This window comes from Bos mutus, chromosome 25, assembly GCF_027580195.1.
Source record: "Bos mutus isolate GX-2022 chromosome 25, NWIPB_WYAK_1.1, whole genome shotgun sequence".
In the NCBI taxonomy this organism is placed as follows: domain Eukaryota; kingdom Metazoa; phylum Chordata; class Mammalia; order Artiodactyla; family Bovidae; genus Bos; species Bos mutus.
The window spans coordinates 6650702-6672293 of NC_091641.1; the positions used below are offsets into that span (position 1 = coordinate 6650702).

The 21592-nt window shown below is 46.8% G+C and overlaps 1 long non-coding RNA gene across 1 annotated transcript; it reads right to left on the reverse strand.

The window, feature by feature from the left end:
- Positions 1-8297: 8297 nt before the first annotated feature.
- On the reverse strand, positions 8298-20933 carry LOC106700713 (uncharacterized). Its single transcript, XR_001351363.2, has 3 exons — positions 20591-20933; positions 18922-19211; positions 8298-15086 (listed from the first exon to the last, which is right to left on the reverse strand). It is a non-coding gene; the product is annotated as an uncharacterized lncRNA (long non-coding RNA).
- Between the last annotated feature and the right edge of the window lie 659 nt (positions 20934-21592).

The following is a 21592-nucleotide window of genomic DNA, read 5'->3' on the forward strand; positions in this document are numbered from 1 at the left end:
AATATTGAGGGGTTTTTCATGTACCTGTTGGCCATTGTTCTCTTGTTTGGGAAAATGTCTGATCAGGTCCTTTGCCCATTTTTTGATCAGATTATTTGCTTTTTGCAATTGAGTTGTATAAGTAATTTATATATTTGGGGCATTAACCCCTTATAAGATATATGATTTGCAAATATTTTCTTCCATTCCATAGGTTGCCTTTTCATTTTGACAATGATTTCCTTTGTTGTGCAGCAGCTTTTTTTACTTTGATGTAGTCTTGTTTATTTTTGCTTTCACTGCCTTTGCTTTAGTGTGTGAATGAGCTCTTAACACTGCTTTTGCCTTGAAGGCATTTACCAACTCAGCAGGGAACTGTTATGAAACTGATTACAGTTTCGATTACCTCATGGCTTGAGAGGGACAGAAGTGAAAGTCCAAGGGACATCTAAGGTGAGAGATAAGAAAAAGCCAACTCTCCCTAATCCAACTCATGAACTCAAGGTCAGGTTAGACAGAGGAGATGTAAACCTATGTTCTTTCAACACAGGGGTAAGATTCTTGTGAGATGATAAACCAAACCTAGCCTCTCTGAGAAATAGTAGACTAAATTTGCATTTCAGAGATAGTACAAGAAAACTCAAGCAGGAAATTTAGCTGAAAGTGGTTCTGGTTTTGATAGTGCCCCACCTGGCAAAAGGGAATGTTCTATTGGAAAATAAAATCCAGTTTCTTTGCATTCTTGCCAGTATTTGCTGTATCAGTACTTTTCATTTTAGTCATTCTAATGGATGTTATTATTTGATATCATTGTATACATGTATTGTAATTTTGTATGTTGATCTTGTATCCTGAGATCTTGTTGAAGTCCCTATTCTAGAAATTTTTTTTTAATTGTTGATTTTTTGAGGTTTTTTTTTTTTTTTTGGCACACAGTCATGTCATCTGAAAATAGGTATAATTTAATTTCTTATTTTCCAATCTGTATGCTTTTAATTTATTTTCCTTGCCTTATTGCATTGGTTATGGCTTATAGTATATTGAATAAGAGTTGTGAGAGCAGAAATCTTTGCTTTGTTCCCAGTATGAGGAGGAAAGCATTCAACATTTCACTACTTAGTATAATGTTAACTGTAGGTCTTTAGTAGAGGCTACTTTTTGGGTTGAAGAAGTTCCCTTCTATTCCTAGTTTGCGGAGAGGTTTTTTTTTTTTTTAAATCATGAATGGGTGTTGAATTTTGTCAAACACTTTTCCACATTGGTTGATATGATCATATGGCTTTTCTTCTTTAGCCTGTTAATGTGGTAGATTAAATTTTTAAAATTGAAGTATAGTTGATTTCAACGTTGTGTTAATTTCTGCTATATATATATATATATATATATATATATGAGAAAGTGAAAGTGTTAGTTGCTCAGTCGTGTCCAACTCTTTGCAACCCCATGGACTGTAGCCCCCAGTTTTTGCCTCCAAACATCATTTTCCTACTGTTCCTGCATTGCATCCTTTGCTATAATAAATCTTAACCTTGAATATAACTTTATATGGCATCCTGGGAATCTGTTCAATGAGTAACCAAACTAGCTGTGGGGGCACTGAGACAGGAAGCTGCTTTTTCTTTTTTTTTTGAAACTACAAATTCAATTTTTTAAATTGTTAACAAGATTTAAAAAAATCATATATTTATGGCTGCACTGGGTCTTCGTTGCTGCACGCAGGCTTCCTCTAGTTTGGTGACTGGGGGCTCCTCTCTGGTTGTGGCGCACAGACTTCTTGCTGTGTGGCTTCTCTCGTTGCGGAGCATGGGCTCTAGGTGTGTGGGCTTCGGAGTGTGAGCTCAGTAGCTGTGGTGCACAGGCTTAGTTGCTCTGAGGCATGTGGAAGCTTCCTGAACCAGGACTGAACCCATGTCTCCTGCACTGGCAGACAGATTCTTCTCCACTGAGCCACCAGGGAAGTCCAAGAAATACACTTTAAAAAAACAAAAACAAAACTGGAATATAGTTGACATACAATATTATGCTAGTTTTAGGTGTAAAACATAACAATTCAACATTTAAATATAATAAAAAGTGATTACCACGATAAGCCTAGTAACCATCTGTCACCATACAGTTATTGTAGTATTATTGATTATATTCCTTATGTTATATATTCCCTCCCTGTGACTATTTTAAAACCAGAAGTTGGCATCTCTTAATCCCCTTCACCTGTTTTGCCCAACCCACCACACCCCCCCACCCTCCTCTCTGTGGACAACCACCAGTTTGTTCTCTGTATCTATGGGTCTGTTCCTGTAGGAAGACTACGTGGATAGGGAATTGTGGAGTTAATGTTAGAGCCCAGGGTTCCTGTCTCCAAGTTTCTCTGTTGATAATAAGGTCCAGATATCACTCCCAAGGAGTTCCGTTTCCTTCCATACCGGCCTCTCAGCTCTTGCTTAACAGGCTCCTTTATTCTCCACCTAACTTGCCATGTCATGCTTTTCTTCTTCTTTTTTTTTAAACCAAATCCTATCTTAGGGATCTTTTCCTTATTCTTTTCCAGACCTCCTTACTCCTGGCCCTCTCCTCTCTCTAGGTCAAATCATAACTTGCTTTTTTTGGAGACCCCAGCATACTAATGTCTAACCCAGTGGTTTTCAACAGGGGGATATTTGTCCCCCTCAAGGGATACTGGGCAGTGCTTGGAGACATTTTAAAAAATATCTTTTTGGCTACTTGAGTGGTATGTGGGATCCTAGTTCCCCGACCAGGGATCAAACCCACGCCCCCTGCATTGAAAGCTCGGAGTCTTAACTGCTGGACCACCAGAGAAGTCCCTGGAGGCATTTTTGACTGTCATAACTGCGGGTTACTATTGGCATTTGATGGGAAGAGGCCAGAGATGCTGTTAAATATCCTACCACGCACAAGTCAGCCCTCCCTGAGAGGGAGTTATCCAGCCCACAATGTCAGCAGTGCCAAAGTGAAGCAGCCCTACCTTAAGCCTATGCCTGGGGAGGCTGCGTCTGACTCCTGACCGGCTCTTTGTAGTTAGAGCAGTTGTGCCAGGCCAATCAAGGCTGTATTGCTTTGAATTTGTGGTGAATGACTTGACAATCCATGGCTTTGTGGGCTACATGGAGGGGAGTGGCTTCCCACACAGCCAAAGGATAGGGCTTTGAACCTCTTTAGAATTCCACGGAGACTGAATTATAGTTGCCAGGATCTCAGTGTGGGACGTCAAACCCAACAACGGGTGGGTCACAGCCTCACCCACATGCTGGCCTGAGGCTTCAGTGGAGTGCTGGAGTGACAGGCGTCATGATGATGGTGGTTTCTTTCCCTGAATACTGGCACTCTACTGCTTGTCCAGCGTGGGCTCCCTGGTGCTTATGTTTTTATTGCTGGGTTTTGTGGGTGTGATTCTCATGTGTGTGCTTTGCAAATGACCTGGTTCAGTACAACTTGGATGAGATAATGACTGACCAGGGTGACAATAGCTGGAAAACTATCTGTACAGATGTCTTCCGCTTTCCTCCACACTGTGGTCGGCTCTGTGCTGAGTTTGGCCTAGGTGCCCAGAAGTGTGGGGCATTGATTTCCCGATCTTGGCACTGGTGAAACAATGAGAATTTTTAATTAAAATTTTTGGCTCTACTGGGTCTTCATTGCTTTGTGTGGGCTTTCTATAGTTGCGGCGAGTGAGGGCTACTCCCTAATGGCTGTACGCTGGGCTTCTCATTGCAGTGGCTTCGCTTTCAGAGCACGGATTCTAGGGCGCCTGGGCTTCAGTGGTTGCGGTACATGAGATTAATTGCCCCTCAACATGTGGAATCTTCCTGGACCACAGATCAAACCTGTGTCCCCTGCATTGGCAGGCAGATTCTTTGTTGTTGTTATTTATTTACTTTGGCAGGCAGAGTATTAACCACTGGACCACCAGGGTAGACCAGTGATGAGAATTAAGAATTTCTCTCAAGGGGTAGAAGTAAGTAGGTAGTTGGTTCAGAAAAGATTTGTGGATCTTCTTTTCCACCCAAGATGAAGGGCAGACCTAAGACCATCACTCCAGCAGTGACAAGTGTTATTTTATTTTAGGTTTTCTGTACCAAAGAACTGAGTGAGACCATTTTGCTGGAATCCTGGCTCTGGGAGAATTGGGCTAATTCCTCTGAAATTGCTGGAGGCAGGACATGTGACCTAACAAACTTTCCACTGCTACCCTGAGGCATTCTTACCAGGGTGCTGTATGGCTTGTTGTGTGTATCGTCAGGGGGCCATTAGCTTGACGCCATGTGGTTGTAGGTCCCAGTCTGCTGCTTCTCTGGCTACACATTCAGCCATCTCTTTTGGCAGATGGTAGGCCAGCGTTGGGTGTCGTTCCTCAATCTCTCCATTCATCAGGCTCTTCTCTGATGAGGATTTCTGGTTCCCTGGTGGGGTAGGCCTTGATGTAGGAACTTAGAAATGTCATAGAACCTGGAAGAGAGTCAGGGTGAGTCTTCCTGTCTGGACCCTCACATGCCTGCTGGCTTGTCCAGGATCCACCATCCATCCAATATCTTGTTCTTTTATTAAAAAAAAAGTTTTTGGCCATGCTGCGTGGCATATGGGATTGAACCCATGCCCCCTACAGCACAAGTGTGGAGTCTTAACCTCTGGATTGTCAAGGAAGTCCCCAATGTTTTATTATTTAAAAAAAAAAAATTTATGTCGATTTATTTGACTGTGCCAGGTCTTAGTCGGGGCACGCGGGATTTTTTTTTTAGTTGTGGCATGCAAACTCTTGTTGCAGCATGTGCGATCTAGTTTCCTGACCAGGGATGGAACCCATGTCCCCTGCACTGCAAGGTGAATTCTTAACTGCTGGACCACCGAGGAAGTCCCTCCCTAGCTTATTTTTAAATAAAATTTTTATAATAGTTGTAGGTTTATAGAAAAGTTGCAAAGGTAGAGAATTTCCATATACCCACATGCAGTTTCCCCTATTATTAACATTTTATGGTACACTTGTCATATTAATGAAACAATGTGCTATGCTGTGCTAAGTTGCTTCAGTCATGTCCGACTCTTTGTGACTTATGGACTGTAGCCTGCCAGGCTCCTCTGTCCATGGTATTCTCCAGACAAGACTCCTGGAGTGGGTTGCCATGCCCTTCTCCAGGGGATCTTCCCAACCCAGGGATCAAACCCACGTCTCTTATGTCTTCTGTATGGGCAGGCAGGTTCCTTACCACTAGCGCCACCTAGCAAACTCCAATGAACCAATACTAACATATTTTAGATAAAGTTCATACTTCATCTAGATTGCCTTAGTTTTTACCCTATGTTCTAAGATGCCATCCAGAGTAATCACATTTCTTCATGTTTCTCAGGCTCTTATTAGATATGAGAGTTTCTCAGACTTTTCTCGTTTTTGATGACCTTGACAGCTGAGGACTCAAGACACTTTGTAGAATGTTTTCACCTGGGGTTTGTCTGAAGTTTTTCTCATGATAAGACTGGGGTTATGGCCTTGGGGGATAAAGGCCACAGACAGAGGCAAAGTACCGCTGCTGTCACATCATATCAAGGGCATCTACTCTCAACATGTTGAATCACTGGTGATGTTGGCCATTGCCTGGCTGAAGTAATATCTGTCGGGCTTCTCCACTATAAAGTCCCCCAACCCGTCCCATTTCTGTACTGTGGTTTTTGGAAGGAAGTCATAATGTACAGCCAATATAGTATCCTTTTTAACACATCAGATCTTGCCTTTCCTCTTATAAATGCTCACTTAGCAGAGCATTAATTTCTACTGAGTCCATATTTTTCCAAACATTTAATTTTAATGTTCTTTACACCAATACCAAGCATTTATATAGCAAAGATGAATTTTAAAAAGGCATGATTTGAGAGACTAGTTTTCCTAATACTTCTGAGAACTCAAAACTAATGTCTTAAGAAGGCCTTTAAATACCATAATAGCCATTTTTAGGAAAAACTTAAAACCATATGCAGCTTTAAGACCAACAGAATTATTCTGAATGCTTCCCTTTGTCTCAAGGCAAGTTATTAGAAGAAATAGGATCATTTCCGTTCTCTTTAGAAAGCTTATTTTAAGAAGAGTCTTGGATCTTAAATATAATTTCCTCACGACTCTTTGAAGTTCCAAAAAGGGAAGCATGATTGTTAATGTTATATTTGTCCCTTTGTCATAGACAGGGCTATTTTCAGACTAGATAGAATGATCTGTGCTTCGTGCAGACTTCACAGTACATTGAGGGCTGTGGAAGAATCACCCTGAGTGCACACGTGGCCATGTAATAGGACTTGAAACATGATGTTACCCTTATGTAGTACTGAAGACCATCTGAAGTTTTCTATTTTCGCTCTTATGACCTACTTATTAGAACCATGACTTGTTTGATGCTGAGTTTCTGGACATGAGTAGTTATTAAGAGAAAATACTTTTTTTTTTTTTTGAACAAAATGGTTCCAGGAATACATTGTAGGGGAAAAGGAAAAGTGTTTAAAATATATTGTTAAAATGCTCCCTGTGTTGAGAAACCTTTGTGCAATCCCTGACTTCATAATAAATAGGACATTTTGTGAGGAAGTTCCATTATTCTCCTTTTGCCCTTTTCCCTTTGATCGAATGCCACGGTCATATACGTGACTGGCCACATGCCACAAGAGTCCCCAATGTCCACTCTTGAGGACAGTGTTCCATCTCTAAGTGACTCTCACCAGCTCCAACTTAGCCACCTTATTTTTACCCATGAGCATTTTGAAAAAGAAGAGTAATGAGGGAAGTAACCTTATAAGATATTGAAACAACTTATGAAGCAAAATAATTAAGATAATGATGTATTGGTGGAGATACAGACCGATAAATAGAGATTCAAGAAAGAACCAATTCAAATGGAATTTGACACATGATAAAGGTAGCATTTCAAAATAGCTGGGGAAAGATAGTTATTTACTAGACAGTGTTGAGAGGTGGTGGGAGGGAGAAACATGGATCTTGACCTAATTCCTTACATTATATTGAATTCCACTTGGATCCAAAATTTAAACTTAATAAAATTAAACCATAAGATACTATTATAAAGAGTTAGCATTTTAACAGTTCCAGAATGGAAAAAGTATAAAATTATGCAAAATTTAGAAGCTAAAAATCAAAAATGCAGTAACCTCTGTTTGATTTAAAGACACACACATGCATGCACCCGCACCAACTCAAAAGACAAATGCCAAATCTGAAAGACTCTCTGCAACCATTTCATACACGAAGGGCTAACATTTTCAGAGAGTACAGATGTTCTTTGAGTGGGGAAAATAAAACAAAAGGCAAAAAACGTAGGAAGAGATGCCTAACCTTACTCGTAATCAAATGTAAATCATTTCTGTCCCACTAGGCAATGGCACCCCACTCCAGTACTTTTGCCTGGAAAATCCCATGGATGGAGGAGCCTGGTAGGCTGCAGTCCATGGGGTCACTAAGAGTCCAACACGGCTGAGCGACTTCGCTTTCACTTTTCACTTTCATGCATTGGAGAAGGAAATGGCAACCCACTCCAGTGTTCTTGCCTGGAGAATCCCAGGGATGGGGGAGCCTGGTGGCTGCCATCTACGGGGTCACACAGAGTCGGACACGACTGAAGTGACTTAGCATAGCATAGGCTAAAAACAATGAAAATTCTGGAGGTGAGACATTCAAGGCCACCAGGACCAGGCACCTTCTTTAGGTTCACTGTGCCCTCTTTTGCATGTGGCAATCTTCCTCCACGTGCTTATAGAAGGGCTGCTGTACCTCCATCACGACCAGGATCCAGCAGAAACAAGGGGGCGGGTAGGGAAAAGGCCAAAGGTTCTTGCTCCAGAGTCTGCTCCCTGTCACATGTTTTTCTTGGAAGCCCAATTCTGATCCCATCTCCTTTGCTAGAACTGTCCTGGGGCTGCCTGGAAGGATGGGGAAGTGATTTTTTTTTAATTTTTATACTAAAAAGTATACCACTTAGGGATTTTCACTAGGTGAACATGCCTGTCTGACCAGCACCCAGATCAAGAAACAGTGGCTCCTTGCCACTGCCCACATGCTCTCTCCCAGTCACTAGAGAAGGTGAGCATTTCTAATGGGCACTTTCTCACTGTGGCCAAAATTGGGTTAAGAAAGAACAAGAGAATATCAGAGACCAGCAGTCGGTTATACCCTTCACTTTTTATATTTGCTCCAAAGGCACTCTTATCATCGATTTGCTCAAATCTTTCATTCTCAGTCCGAGAAATTTTATATTGTAAGAGACAATGGCTGAAATTTACATTTCCTGTAATTTCATATGAGCCTGGGACCAGGAACACCTGGTCTGAATGGGAACTTTCTGCAGTCATAGATTCATAGGCAGCTGCATTGAGATGGTCCCTGGGGGACACTGACCAGGTCTGAGTTTTGAGGTGTCCGTGAATACAGAGACATCCTGGAGAATCCGTCCCATGAATGGGATGAACATGAGAACATTCGCAATTCATACACATTTTTTAAGCAGTGAGAAAACCCACAAATAAGATAGGTATGGCCAAATCTTAGAACAGAATTCAGAATTTATTCCTTATTACAGTGCACTTCTTGGAGAAAACATCTTTGTTATGAAACAGAGGCCACTTTTCTCCTGGCACCCCGCCTCCCTAACGTTCATCTTGGAGAGAATCCGTTTGCAGGAGGCATCCGGCAGCATCCTGATACCAGCTAATTCACATGCAGCAGAAACTCTACAAATGCCGTAACTGTAAGGGCTTTCGGGAAAAGCAAAGCTCATTCAACGTCAGAGAATTCACACTGGAGAAAGACCACATGCGCGTCAGAGCTGTGAAAGCGCTTTTAGACAGTGCTCAGAGCTAATTAGACATCTGGGATTTCAGAGTGGATAGGAGCCCTGGGAGCAGAAGGGATGAGGAAGAACCTTCAATCAGAGTTCCAGCCTTGGACAATGTGGGCTGATTCACCAGGACAGGAAGCAGGCGTGTGTGTGAATGGGGGAGGCCGCCGGGGGGAGGCGTGGGGGCACACTGAACTCATTCACGCTGGAGAGCGGCCTGTGAGTGGAACCAACGTGGAGCATCATCTTTGGAGAATTTACAGGAAAGAAACACTCTTATTGGAAAGATTGTGGGAGAGCTTTTAGCCAGTAATCAGGCTAATTCATTCTGGAGAAAAGCCTTGATTGTGGAGAATGAGGAAAAGCCTTCAGTTCTTTTCCTTATTGGATTTCATTTTTTTTTTTTAATTTTTTTTATTCCTTTATTTCTCATGTGTTCCCCATCCTGAACCCTCCTCCCTCCTCCCTCCCCATACCATCCCTCTGGGTCGTCCCAGTGCACCAGCCCCAAGCATCCAGCATCGTGCATTGAACCTGGACTGGCATCTCGTTTCATACATGACATTTCACATGTTTCAATGCCATTCTCCCAAATCTTGCCACCCTCTCCCTCTCCCACAGAGTCCATAAGCTGTTCTATACATCAGTGTCTCTTTTGCTGTCTCGTATACAGGGTTATCGTTACCATCTTTCTAAATTCCAGTATACTGTATTGGTGTTTGTCCTTCTGGCTTACTTCACTCTGTATAATAGGCTCCAGTTTCATCCACCTCATTAGAACTGATTCAAATGTATTCTTTTTAATGGCTGAGTAATACTCCATTGTGTATATGTACCACAGCTTTCTTATCCATTCATCTGCTGATGGACATCTAGGTTGCTTCCATGTCCTGGCTATTATAAACAGTGCTGCGATGAACATTGGGGTACACGTGTCTCTTTCCCTTCTGGTTTCCTCAGTGTGTATGCCTAGCAGTGGGATTGCTGGATCATAAGGCAGTTCTATTTCCAGTTTTTTAAGGAATCTCCACACTGTTCTCCATAGTGGCTGTACTAGTTTGCATTCCCACCAACAGTGTAAGAGGGTTCCCTTTTCTCCACACCCTCTCCAGCATTTATTATTTGTAGACTTTTGGATCGCAGCCATTCTGACTGGTGTGAAATGGTATCTCATAGTGGTTTTGATTTGCATTTCTCTGATAATGAGTGATGTTGAGCATCTTTTCATGTGTTTGTTAGCCATCTGTATGTCTTCTTTGGAGAAATGTCTATTTAGATCTTTGGCCCATTTTTTGATTGGGTCATTTATTTTTCTGGAATTGAGCTGTTTAGTGATGTATGGGGTAACTTTGAGGAGGGGAGGGGGTTCAGGGTTTATTGTCAATTAAAGCATGAATTGCATTAAGTGGGGGCTTAAACTTTATTGCTTCTTCCACTGCAACCAAGATTTCCATTTCTTTCCATTTCCATTTCTTTCTCTGTCTCATAGAATATATATATATATATATTATATATATATATAAAATTATATATATATTATATATATATAATGACTTACGAAGATAAGCTTACAAACTTGCTTTTATAAGCTTAACTTCTATTCCTGGTAGGTATTCAGTCCAACTTTGCTGAATGAATGAAGTAATACAACAGGCAAACCGAGTCAGCCTAGTCTGAACCTTCAAGGGCAGGACTCCATAAATTGTGGAGGGTGTGAAAGGACTGTGTTGAGGGGGCGAGGCTTACTGACAGGATCTGGAGGTTGCAAATTCTACCCTAATTGCAACACATTGGTGTTCGGCCCCCATTAGCTTGAGGAACTTCTATGGGCCACCTCTCTTTACTGCCGAAGACTATTTTGAGTTGGGAAAGGGCAGGGCAATTTTTCTCCAGTTCTGAATGCATCTGACAGCTACATGAGGAGGATACCGGTTTCACTTTATATTTAAAACTAGACATTTAAAGAGGAAGGGCTAGAGTTCCTAAGTTCAATTCTTCTTTTCATGAAGCAAGGGTCAGGCACATTTTCTTGTGTTGAAGCAACACAAAAACCACATTATGTGATGAAAATTGGATCAGAAGAAAGCTTCATCTAGTCCTTATCCACCGACTGCGTTTTCACCTCCCAACCAAACTCCTTATCCCTCGCCTGGGATTCTAAGTCTTCTAGGAGACATCCTTGCTTGCCACTATATCCATTCCCCAGTTGAGGAAGAAGCAATTCAGGCCCTGTGCGTTTCTGGCTCCTGGCTTTGCTCAGAGAAGATGGGAAGGAAAGCTAAAGAAAGAAGGGCCAGGTGGCAAAGGGACAAGGCATGGAGAAAGCGGGAAGTGGCCTCAAGTCAGGGCACCGTGTTCCCCAAAGGATATGAAATGTCACTTAGGCTGGCTGGAGAGTAACTACAAAGCCTAGTTTTCCATCAGTTAAGCTCTAGCTGCCATACATTTCCTTCACCTAGTATATGGGGCTCATAAAACCCTGCTGTGTGACACCGGCCTCCTCCAGAATTCACCCAACCTAACTCACCATTTGCCAATTCCAACTTGCTTCTCCTTCTGCCATGGCCTTCTGGTCCATGCTCAGGCTCTGCCTCCAGGGACTAACACTCACCTCCCCACCCCACCCCCACCCCCACCAATTCCACGCTGATTTGTTCTAAAGTTCCTCATGGAGCCCCAATTTAGAAGACCCAGGCTCATGCATCTGGAACTGTCCTGAATCTTTCTTTCCTCATCAGTGCCCGGTAGGCTCCAGGAATCGGAACTAAGTGTACAAGCTGCTTGCCTGTGTGGGCTATGACCAATCTTGACCTGTATTTCCTACCATATAATTAAGGTTTCCAGTGTCTAAATTGGGCTGATTTTCCATTTGGAGCTGTACCAAGAGCCGTGGGGCTCTAAGGAGTTGATGACTGGGAAGTTCGGAGGAGTGTTGTATTGACTGGCTAAGAATGCCTTTTAGGCTGCAAATAGCAGAAATGTGCTTAGAAAATAAAGACGGTTCAATTTAAAGATCAGTAAGACTGGAAGTAGGTGGTTCCCGGATAGGTATGGTGGCTCAACGGTATCATCGAGGACCTAGGCTTTGTCTGTCTGTCTACTCGGCCAACCTTGCTATGTTGGCTTTCTCCCTTAGTTTCGCTGCCACCTGGTCTCAAAATGGCTGCCACAGCTCCAAATATCACATCTCAAACATCCCTGTTCAAAGCAGGAGGAAGAGATGGGCCTCTTCATTCTCCTTTTATCAGAAAGCAAAATCTTCCCAGAAGGTCCCCCAGCCATTTCCCCATAAGTTATGTTGGCAGAACTGTCACATGCCCAATTCTGAGCCAACAGACAGCAGAGGGACTAAGTAAGGAGCCTGCTGCCTCACATGGGTGAGGCAGGCCTGGCGAGCCTTGGGGAGGCTCTAGGACTGGCTCCTCTCTCTGCCTTTCCTGGAGTTCTGCCTCTAATCTCGACATCCTTTATCTTCTTCCCAAAGAGGCTCATTAATCCCCCAATGATAAGTATTGTTTTGCCTTTCTTCAATCTCCAAGCTTCCATCTCAGTGTACTTCCGGCCAGCACCTGGCCCTACTTGCCCTCATGACCTCCTGTCACACACTGCCCATGCAGCCTGATTTGGAGGTTCAAATTTCCTAAAAGAGGAATCTGCCTGGCCTGACTGGCTTTCCAAACATTCCCTGAGTCAGGGGACTTCACAAGTTGTTGACCAGGGTACACAGATCCTGGATCATTGACCTGCCTGAGTGTGTGTGTGTGTGTGTGTGTGTGTGTGTGTGTGTGTGTGTGGTGTGAGGAGGACAGAGGCAGAGTCATGTGATACAACACAGCCAGCTGGACTGAAGGAGGTGGGTATGGGAGTGGGGCAGGACAGAGGGCGTGGGAGGTGGTTCCTGGAGCCCAGGGCAACAAGATGAGGAAATTAGGCCAGTCTACTAGAGAGACGCCAGGTGGACACAGGAGGGAAAAGGCCATTTTGCACATTTCAGTCCCTTTTCAGTGGATGCCAAGTGGAGAAGAGAGGAATCCGGCTGGCAGATGAACCAAGGCCCTTGACCTGTGGCTGCAGCTGAACCTGCCCAGCTGGCTCCAGCTGTTCAGGTCACTCACTCTGAGGGCCTGTTACTTGACTTACAGAATGAACAGCATAATCAGTTTCTTAAGTCTGCCCTGACTCGGAATATCCCCCGAATTCCCACAGGAGAGATTCCAGGGACTGCTAGTAGGAAGCTGGGCTCTCTCACGAACATGGCTTTAATAGGGCCTGGCAGCATCCGGTACCCACTGGACTTGGAGCTTAGAAACCATTTTGTGGCTTTGGCAGGCCACAGAAGAGACGGGAGAAGCAGGACCACGTAATGGGGACAGAAAACAGACTGGTGATTCCAGCAAAGGGAATGAAAAATCCCACAACGCGAAAATGAGAACATTCGTGCAAGACTGGATTCTAAGCCTCGCTCCTCTACTTCTTAGTTGCATGACCTTGGGAAAGTTATTGCACCTCTCCAGGTCTTAGTTTCTTCATTTTTAACGTGAGGATAGAAACATTCCATTTCAAGCGTTGTTGGGAGGATTAAATGAGACCCTGTGTGTGAGGCACTAAACGCATGTGAGTGACTGTTGTCATCAGAGCCTATCACACGCTCAGGTGGGGCCGAGCCCCAGGGGAGAGCCCACTGGACGGCGCCCATTGAAAGAGCTGGCGTGGCGTGGCGGTTCTGATGGGGAGCTCCACTGGGGCCCCCACGGTGGTGAGTGGGGCTGGGGGTGACTTTGCACCCCATGAAGCACTTGACAGCTTTCCTTCTAGTTTCTTGAACGATTTCCTAGAGGCCTTTGGAACAGCCTTCACCCAGCCCCCCAGGAGTTAAAGAGTCTCTAACCTCGCTGAGCTTACAGTCCCTGTCCCTCCAATCTCCTCTCCCGCAACAGCCTTCCCTGGTTTAGCCATTTCAAACTCCTCTGCCTGTTTCTATCACTTCCTACTCGATTTGTTCCTGGGATAAGCCCTTCGAGGAGTGATCTGAGAGGGTATCTGAAGATCCACTGTAAGTGACGTTCCAGCTCTAAACTCCCAGGACAGGAGCACAGAAACCCAGTGACCAGCTGTCCTCCTGCCCAGAGACCGCCATGTGAGCTTGCGAGCCTCTGGTAAGCAGGCAAAGAGGCGGCTGGCAAGGACCCTCCCTTTTTCTCCTTAACGCTCCACGATCTACTCATCCTTTCACCGGGTTCAAGGCTTTACTGGGTTCAAGGTTCAGCTGTTCAGAAGCAGCCTTGGCCTTCTAGGAAACGCAGTTCTGATGGGCAATGCCAGATCTAGGGACTAGCTCTTATCATCACCACCTCCAACATTTCTAACTTAATAGATTTTAAAGACATTTAGAAGAGCACACCATGGCTATATAAATCCATGGATATATACACAGAGTCTGTCCCTGTGTTTTTTTTTTTTTTTTGTAGGGGAGATAGAGATTTTGCAGTTAACAAAAGACAAGAGATGTTCCTGGATTTTGTGCTTGGGACCCAGAACTCTGCTCTATAGCAAAGGATGATGCCTTTGTGGTGGTCAGCACAGGTGGGGCCTTTCAGTACAGTCGTTAACATCTGTTTTCCTGTTACCTCCTTGCTGGTAACTCTGGTTGCTGGCAACTACAGGAGCGCCCAGTGTTGGATGAACACCAGCTACATGCCAGGTGTTAATTGAGGCACTATGAATACAGAGATGCTTCAGACATAGGTCTTGCTCTCAAAGAGCTCCAAGTTCATCTTGGGGGTGGACCCTGAGCCAGCCCTCCTTAACCGGGAAACTGGCCAGCTCTCCAATATACTAATTTCTTGCTTGTTCCCTGCCTCCCCAATCAAGGTCACTCCCAAGGTTAGCACAACACATGACAGCCAGCAATGCCTCCCAGACAGAGCCAAGGGCCTCTGCCACGTTATGGACATCAGGGCTAATCCTGCTTTCAGGTCGGGGTGGGGGAAGAGGTGGCAATAAAGATGAGATCACCTTCTTCCTGTGTGACTCGGAAGAGAATGGCCGACAACCATCCCCGAGAAGGCAGGTCATGTCTTCAGGCTGGGGTAAGCGTGTCTCCATGCGTGATGACCCTGAGCCACAAATCCATCTGTCTGCGTCCATAGCTGTATGCAGTCACCGATCCCCACGTCATCCCGAGTCCCTCGGTGCTCGGTGTCCCTTGGTGCTGTGAGTCCAAGGGACACGGGGTGGTTCTTCCTCAAAGAGCTTTACATCTGTCTGAGGATAAAAATGCATGAGAAGGTCAGGAAGGATCAGAGCGTTGCAGGATGCAAGATGGGGCTCAGGGGCAGTGGACCCAGTGAACAGAGTGCAGGCTGGGAGCCCAACTACAGGCCCATAGGGTCTCATGAAGCCTTCATGGGAGAGGTGGGCTCTGGGCCATGTTTGGCGGGTGGGAAGCACTCCTGGGGGAGCTCCTCCTGAGCCAGGACAGTGGGTGCTCCAAACACAGTGCCTTTATTGCCCCCTTGGGAAACAGGATCCAACCAGTGGTTCCTCTTCTGGCTGCTGTCATCCCAACAGCCAGAGGCTCAAGGGTTCGTGCAGGCACAGAGCTACAGAGCTCGGTTTGCCTGAACAGGGGTGCCTGTGATACTCTTATTTCCGATGGCGTCATCACGGTGTGAGGCCAGGGCCACGGGCGCGCTGTCAGCGCCTACGCCCAGCCACTCTGCCAGAGCAGCACGGTGAGGGCTGTGCTGGGGGGACCGCCACTCCTCAGAGGCCAGGATCTGGAGCCTTTACATGGAAGATAGCACTCTGGGGCGCCACAGACTCTCAGCCTGGCACAACACACGTGGCCAGACACTTGCATCCTATTCTGGCAGAGGAATCAAAGGATTCATACGGCAGAGGAACTCTTTGAACATTCTGAATACGGGGAAATTTCCATTCATCTCATAATTCATACTAGAGAGATTCCCCCATGAATGGCATCAATGTAGGAAAATCCTCCGAGCGAGGCAGCAGCATCAGAGAACTCAAGGGGGAGGGCCGGGGGCACGGGACGCAGAGAGAGAGTTAACAAAGAGCTCAGCCTGGAGCCCAACACACCGAAAAACCTGCATCTTCATTAGCGCAGTGGCGCTTTGAGAAAGCACAGCTTGGCCGAGCCATTCTGGAGTACAGGTGCTGAATCGGGGGTGATGATCATTTCAGGAGAAATCAGCCCTCATTCATCACCCGAGGGTTCGGGCTGGAGAGAGGGCAGATGCTCATTGTGAATGAGGGGGACTCTTGGGAGTCCTCTGGCCTTGGGAAACTGGGAGGCCATGCGGGGCCCCTGGGAGGTCAGAAAGACCTCAGAGCACAAGTGGTATAAAATGGTCATGGAAGAGAAAAACACGGTGAAAGGGCCAATTTAGATAACGCTTTGGTTGGAACTTGGACTTTCAGCACCTGTAAGGGAACGACAGGCTTGGGCTGGAAGGAACGCAAACAGCCTGTGGGGGAGTCCGGTTCGGTGACAAGGTCATGCACCAGCCGCCCCTGGGGTCCGCTTGCCCTTGGGGGACCTGGGGCCTTGCAGGAGACAAGCATAGGGGCTCCCGAGCTCTCAGCAGTATACTTCCCCACAGGGCCTCCATGTCCATGTTTCTTCACGGTCCCGCCTCCTTCCTCTTCCAGCAGGAAGGTAAATCCTGTCCTTGTGTCTGCCATGTGCCCACCTGACTCTGGTGTTGCCCAGGGGACAGGAGGCCACCTGCCCACGAAGAGGCCGGTGACCACCATTACCTTTGACACCTCACGAATATGCCCCAGGGATACTGCTGTGACTGGACCATTCATCCATCCATCCAACAAATATCTTTCGAGCATCTCCTCAACTCTGTAGCTGGCACATTGTGCTGGGATCAAGGACAGGGAAAAAGGAAGTGTCAGTCACAAGGGGCTTGGGCTACCCAGGGAAAGAGGGGAATGAGGAAAACAGGAGCACCGTCGAGACTGCAGGGGTGTCTGTGTCCTGGGTTTCAGACAGGGCTTTGGAGAGTGTGCTGGGGAGGGAGGGAGGAATAACTCTGATCTAATGACTGCCTCCCACACGACAGGCTACCATGAGCTTAACTGAACCCCCTGCCTGTATGGCACCCGTGATCTCTACTTTGTAAAGAAAATAAGATGAGTGCACAGCTAGCAAGCGGCACAACCGGTCTAGGTCTGTCTCACTCCTGATGCCACTGTCTTTCCATCAGCACTGGGAGAGAAAGGGTCCTTTAGCACCACTGTTCCTTGGGTAATGTTTCCAGAGGCTTCCGGGAGAGTGAGAAGCCCTTGGCGAAACAGGAAGAAAGAGGACGGAAGGGGAGAAGGGGATTGGCTTTTGCAGACTCTAGTGGGCAGGGGAAGACATTCATTCATTCACTCCTGTGTTCATCCATTAGGAAAATCTTCACTGAGCCCTATGGAGGGCCAGGCGCTGTGCTTCGGTGCTGGGGACGCGAGCGAGCAAGATGGACACACTCTTGCCCTCATGGGACTTCTAGAAGGAGGCAGGCCATCCAACAGGCTACCTGTTTTGAAAGGGGGAGCACAGAGGAGAATCCTGACCTTGCCTCGCATCACTGAGGCTGACTTCTGGGAAAGGGCGACATGTCAGCGAAGACCTGAAAGATAAGCATCAACCTGGTGTGTGCTGGGGAGCGCCTTCCAGAGAACCAAGATGGCAGGTCTGTGGGTGAGGGGCAGAGCAGAGCGGGAAGGAGCGCGTGTTCTGTATGTGAGGAGAACCGTGCCTGACGTGGAGGGAGGAGGTGAGGAGGGCGGGAAGGAGGGGCCAGGTCATCCGGGGCTCCTAGAAGGAACTCAGACTGGACTCTGCGAACAACAGGAAGCCGCGGAGAATGTTCATCTTGGAGAGGCCCTGGGCAGTCTTAGTCCATCCCTTCCCTGGAAGCCCGGAGAGGGCTGTCCAAGGATTCGTCACGCCAGGGCAGAGATATAGAAGGTGTGTGAGTTCTGTCCTTTTCCTAACTAAGGAGGTTTTCCAAGAGGTGCCGCTAGCAGAGTGAGCGATAAAGCTCGGACTAAATGCCGGTGCCTTGATCCCAAGGAGGAAACCTTTGGTGCGTGAAGGGCGGACCTGAGGGTCCCACAGGATCTTCCGGGCAGACGTGCGTGGGTGGGCACTCCCCTCTTGTGGCCGAAGCGGGTACTGCACCCGTGTTCCCATACGGGCCCGCCTCTAGGTTCTCCCTGGGGAAGCCCCGGAAATGAGCCCGCGGCGGCTGCACAGAGCTGTGGACTCCGGGAGGTTTCCCACCTGAAACCTTGTTTGTTTGTTTTTGTTTTGTTTTTTAAATGAGAAACCTGAACGGTGGAGAAAATGTGTGTGTGTGTATATATATATATGCTTATATATGCTTAAAATGTGTGTGTGTGTATATATCCATATATATATATATGCTTAGAAAGAAAACGCTAAGAAAGTGTTACCAGTGATTCTGGAATACGTGACTAATAATTTTTCAATGTGTTTATGTGTAGTTTAAAACTTGGACGTGTACCACTTTTGTTGATAAGAGGGGAAAAATATTATGTTGCTTTTAAAAAGAGCAGAAGTGACAGAAAAGTGCCCCAAGAGGGGGGCTGAAGTGGAGGCTAGGTGGCTGGTATGAGAGCCGAGTGGCCTGGTGATGAGCCACTGCCCTGGCAGCCCTGTGTCTTTCCGCAGCTGCAAAGCATCAACGTGGCTGCTCACAGAGGCACGCGGGGACCAGGTTGCCTGGGGGCTGCCCTCCCGCCCGTTTCGGTCTAGCTGAGCCCTTCAGCTCACACAGACCTGGGCTCGGGGTTCCTGCCCCTCTGTCTTTGTGTCATGTGCTCGCCCTTCTCCCATCAGGGTATCACCCTTCCAGCCTGGTCTCACAATGGCCCTAACCGCCAGGTTCTGGGTGATCCGGAAGCATATTCCACAGGCTCACCCTGGATGATTCTCTGCTGTGTGAGCTCGCAGGATGAGGGCTGGGTCCGCTCAGAAACTACAGAGCCACACCTGTTGCATCCACGGGGTCTCTGCTAGGTTGCCTTTTCCCGCCGGGGGCAAGGACCTCACCTGGCTGGCAGTTCTGGTCACTCTGGTCACCTTCCTGGCTCCTCTCTTCACTCTCCTGCTCGAAACTCTTCTCTGGGGCAGGCCAGCTGCTCAACCTCCCCTCTGGGAGGTTCCCCAGACTCCGGTCTATGGCACTGGATCTGGCGGGGGTGGGGGTGGCAAGGACACAGCCCCCACCATTACTGGGGTCATTCTTGACTGGAGAAGTCCCCAAGGAGCCTTAACTTGTGCCGTGGGAGAGTTATGTTTCTGATAAACTCTTCATGAGCTTCTTTAATTTCAGAAATGTTCTGAAATACACAAGTTTTTTGAAAAAAATCAAAGTACCTTGATTATGGAAGTTTTCAATCCCACTAGAAAGAATACAATAATACAACAAACTCTCATGTTCCCATCACCCAACCTCCGTAGCTATTCATTTCCTGCCATTCCTGTTTCTAGCTCGCCCCACCATACTTTTGTGTGTGTGTAGTATTTTTTTTTCCTTTCAATATTTATTTGGCTGTGCTGGGTCTTAGCTGCAGCACGCAGGATCTTTGATCTTGATTGCAACATGTGAGATTTGTTTTAGTTGCGGCATTCAACTTAGGGATCTACTTCCCTGACCAGGGATTGAACTTGGGCCCCTTGCATTGGGATCCTGGTTTTAGCTACTGGGCCACTGGTAAATCCCTATGGAGTATTTTAAAAATAAATCTTAGACAGTATATCTTTTTTCCCCCCTCAGTATGTATCTCTAGTAGATTCGAATTAAATTACACTTGATGTTTTGGGGAGTATATATGATAACAGAATAGTAATCTCCTGGACACATCCCCATCTCCAGTAATTATATGGTGGTTTAGTCTTTAAGTCGCATCTGCCTCTTGTGACCCCATGGACCACATATGGCCTGCGAGGCTTCTCTGTCCATGGAATTCTCCAGGCAAGAATACTGGGGTGGGTAGCCACTTCCTTCTCCAGGGGATCTTCCCCACCCAGGAACTGAACCCTGGTCTGCATTGCAGGCAAATTCTTTACCAACTGAGCTAGAAGGGAAGTAACCATGCCAATCTTTCATCTACTCTCCCCTACCCCACCACATTGCATGTTTTTCAAGCAAATCTCAGGCATCATTTCACTCATAAGATCTGCAGTATGTGTCTTTTTCTTTGTAAAGCATAAACCCCAATACCATTATCACAACTAAAATTTTTAAACAGTAATTCCTTAATATCATTCATGTTCACATTTCCTTGATTAAAAAAAAAAAAAATCCTCAATTGGTTGTTAGAATCATGACCCAAATAAGGTCTACAGGTTGCATTTAGTTGACAGGTCTCTTCAGGTTCACTTCCCTCATAAATTCTTTTTTCCTTTTATCTTGTAATTTGTTGAAGTATTTCAGCAGTTTGTCCTTAGTGCGAAGTGACACTTAACAAACGCTCGGGCGTCAACTCTGTGCCAGGCACTGTGCTTGTGTTGGAAATAAAGGCGTGAGCAGATCTGGGGTAAATCACTTGACACTCTCTGGACTTGGGTACCCCCTTCTCTAACAGTAAAGAGGATTGGACTAGATGCCCTCTAAAGGCTCCAATCTGATCCACTTGGATCCCCCCTCTCATCACTATGATCCACTGTGTGAGTCTACGCAAATCTCAGCCGAACTTATTCCCAGGGGGCCACCCACCTGCCTGGGTGATCAGAGGCCAAAGTGACGGCGGGACGACGTCGCCCGGACGCCGCAAAATCGTTCTGCCCGGAGTGGCCGGCGGTATAACGGCAACCCCTCTGACCTCGAGCACCGGCCGGTCCTGCCCAACTACACTTCCCACAGTCCTCTGCGGCCAGCCGGTTACCACGGAGACAGGCTGGGCTCGTCGGTTCCGCAACCGTCTGGGGCCTGCCTGCGGTGATCGTGGGCAGATGAGCCTCCACTCCCCATGGCTTCCAAACGGGACGGTCACGCGCCCCCGCCCCTTGGTTCTGGTGCCCGAGGAGGCCAAGCCATTTGGCTGGGCCGGGGCCGTTGGGAGGCTGAACTACATTTCCCAGGAGTCTCGGGCACACCCCACTTCCGGTCGCGGGCTGCCGAAAAGATAACAAGGAGTTGTCAAGGAGACCGGTCCGGGGGTATTTGGGCCCCTCAAATTCGTGGACAGAGAAGCTGGAGACAGAGAAGGACAAAAGAAAGGAGGATGGGAAAGCTGGTTATAAAGCAACATAAGGTACACTCCGTCCTGTTTACCTTTTTAGTGTCCACGGATGCTCAGGGTCAACGCGAGCGTCGCACAGCCCTCTGGGAAATGTAGGCGGTGCTGCCCTAAGGACTATGGGAAACGTAGTCATTGATTAACAGCCACTACCTGGAGCACCGTCGCAAAGAGTCGGACGACTGAGCGACTGAACTGAACTGAACTGAACCTGGAGCACCTACAGTCGAGGGTGTGGGATTGAATCCTCCCTGTCTCTCCCGTTTCCGCTCAAACACAATGTTTGTCTGCCCAATACTTACAGAATCTTTCCCTTTCTCTACGTGCCAACCCTCAGTGCTGTATTTTAGACACACCCTTAAGTCTATTCTCCGCGCGGCCACCAAAGTAATTGTCCCCGCTCTGCTTAGGGCTCTTACACAGCTAATAGAATCAAGTCCGTGTGAACCGGCTGGCATGATATATTTGACCTCTCACCT